The sequence below is a fragment of the Gadus morhua genome, unplaced genomic scaffold (assembly GCF_902167405.1).
Source record: "Gadus morhua unplaced genomic scaffold, gadMor3.0, whole genome shotgun sequence".
In the NCBI taxonomy this organism is placed as follows: Eukaryota; Metazoa; Chordata; class Actinopteri; order Gadiformes; family Gadidae; genus Gadus; species Gadus morhua.
In genome coordinates this window covers 7501-10114 of record NW_021964131.1, presented here as the reverse complement: position 1 = coordinate 10114, position 2614 = coordinate 7501, and the positions used below count along the sequence as shown (strand labels likewise).

The 2614-nt window shown below is 51.0% G+C and overlaps 1 protein-coding gene across 1 annotated transcript in view; it reads right to left on the bottom strand.

Annotated features, from left to right (window-relative positions):
* Positions 1-2424: 2424 nt before the first annotated feature.
* Positions 2425-2614, bottom strand: part of LOC115539058 (transcription factor AP-2-epsilon-like) — a gene marked incomplete at its 5' end in the record, with an annotated part of 6934 nt that continues 6744 nt past the window's right edge. Inside the window, one exon of the mRNA XM_030350262.1 lies at positions 2425-2614. This exon is cut by the window's right edge and continues 1018 nt beyond it.

Genomic DNA, 2614 nt, shown 5'->3' with positions numbered 1-2614 from the left:
CCCCCCCCCCCCCCCCCCCCCCCCCCCCCCCCCCCCCCCCCCCCCCCCCCCCCCCCCCCCCCCCCCCCCCCCCCCCCCCCCCCCCCCCCCCCCCCCCCCCCCCCCCCCCCCCCCCCCCCCCCCCCTGTCTTTTTTTTTTTTTTATCCACTTTGTACGTTGACCCGCCTACTTTTTATGTTCCAATAAAAAGTGACACGCTGTTGAGATAACCCTTGTCCTGTGGTCTTTACTATGGGTGGGGACTGGGGGCTTTCAGTCTGTCCTGTGGTCTTTACTATGGGTGGGGCTATCCGTCTGTCCTGTGGTCGAGTCTGACACTCAATGTACACACTTGTATGTTGTGCGTCCTTGCACTTAAAAATATAAGCTAGCTTGTGTAGTAGCTTACCCGAGCTGTTTGTTGTGTCCGGGAATGCGTTACCGAACGATTGTTGGAGCTTGATACTTGGCAAGAGAAACAAGAAACAATATATCGCTGTCAGTACAGTAAAGATATTCATAGAACCAAGTGCCAAGCACACAATACCAAGTTCTGTTTTTAAGTGCCAGGATGTACAACATAAAATAAGTGCATACGTTAAGTGTCTTTGGAGTCAAACATGCATATCTAAGAAGTAGAGGGGACTTTAGGTATTAAGCATCATCATAAATCTTGAAAAAGACAAGGTTAAACAAAAGGAAATCGCATGAAAGTTGTACTCCAAATATAAACAGGGCCCAACTCTATTTTTGAATGAAGCCTCATTCATCGTATCACACCCCCGCGCTGGTACCAAGTTACGCCACATCGCTACCATAGGCTGCGACCGTTACAAATGAACGGCGGAGAAATGGCCACAGTAACCGGTTCTGGAAAACGAAAAACCAGATTTCTGTGTCAGCAGGAGAGCATGAGAGAGACGGTTCACTCGAGCGAGGACTGATCCTTGTCCTGTGTGCACTGGCAGTGATATGTGAGCTCTTATAGTCTTCCTAGTATGTGTGTGGGGGGGGGGGGGGGGTTTGGGGGTGTCCCTGCGCCCCACCACAGACAGGTGATTAATAAACATTAAACAATCCTGTCCTCCCAAACACCCCAGAATCTGACGGAACAGGCAGCATATGTTTGCCTAAGGGCGCGGGCAGAGTGGCAGATCCAGCGAGGGGAGGGGAGAGAGAGAGGGAGGGGAGGGAGAGAGAGTCCCGCTGAGTGGCGGAGGGAGGGGGGGAGGAGGGGAAGAGAGGGCGGAGGAGGAACGGAAGAGTGAGGTGAGGCAGGTATAAAGACAGAGGGGGGTGTGTGTGTGTTTGTGTGAAAGGGGGTCTATAGGGTGAGAGACGGTACATAAGGGGTGAAATCCCAGGAAGAGGTTTTACCCCTATTTGGAGCGATGTAATGATACTGTGTGTTGCTGTGCCCTTATGTGTGCGTTAGTGCATGTGTGTTGCATGTTTCTATATATGTGTTTGTGTGTTTGTTTTTGTGTATGTTTAGGTGTGTGTTTGTGTGTGACAGAGGAGTTAGTGTAACAGTGTAACTGTTCGATGACATATGGGCTGAGACCTCCCGTGTGTGTGTGTGTGTGTGTGTGCGTGTGCGTGTGTGTGTCGGGTGTCACGCCAGTCTCCCCTGATCTCCCCCGTCTAAAAGGGGGGGGGGGGGGGTGGGGGTTGTTGCCGCGGTTCCCTCCCCTCTCCCACTGCAGCTGGTGAAGACGTTGTCTCACCGGGGATGATGGCTCCTCCCCCCTCCTCCCCCCTCCTCCCCCCTCCTCCCCCCCAGGATCCAGGCGTAAATGGGCCCTGCATTTTGAGTGGCCCCTTGGGGCACACACCCAGGCAGCGGTAATTGTTATTTTGTTTTAAGTGGGATCCTGATGCTCGCTCACGTGAGCGAGAGACATGGAGACTCAGTGAGAGAGAGAGAGAGAGAGAGAGAGAGAGAGAGAGAGAGAGAGAGAGAGAGAGAGAGAGAGAGAGAGAGACATGTTGACTTGGAGAGAGAGAGAGAGAGAGAGAATACGGAGCGACCAAGAGAACTTATGAGGAAGAGTGTAAAGAGAGAGAGAGAGAGAGAGTTTACAAATTATGGAGAGAGAATGAGGAGAGAGCGAGAGCGAGAAAATGTACGGAGAGGGAGAGACAGAGCAGATGGAGAGGGGAGATGAGTTGTAGTAACACACACACACAAAGTGAGTGTGTAAGTAAGGGGTAAGGTGTAGGGCAAGGTGCTGCCCTGAGAGAGTTCCTTCGAGCAAGGCAAAGAGCTGCTCCCAGCTGGTGTGACCTGAACTCCTGGTCAGAGCGTTGAACCCACAGCCTCTGTGAGATGCAACACATCAGCTCCCCCTGGTAGAGTCCCTAAGGAGGTGGACTTTAACTTTACGTTACTCAACCTTACGTCATTTGACTCAAACAACCACGGAATCCACGCGGAATCAATCAGCTCTTCATTCTTTAATAATATATTACATTTATGCCGTAATACAACAATAATGACATTAATAATAACAATAATTAACATACACAGACGGTACAAAATGATTTCTTTCTTTTCCTTTTAAGTTACCCACACGTATCCCTCCCCCACCCCCGGAATAAAGAATAAAATAACATCTTCTTTAGCTGCCTATG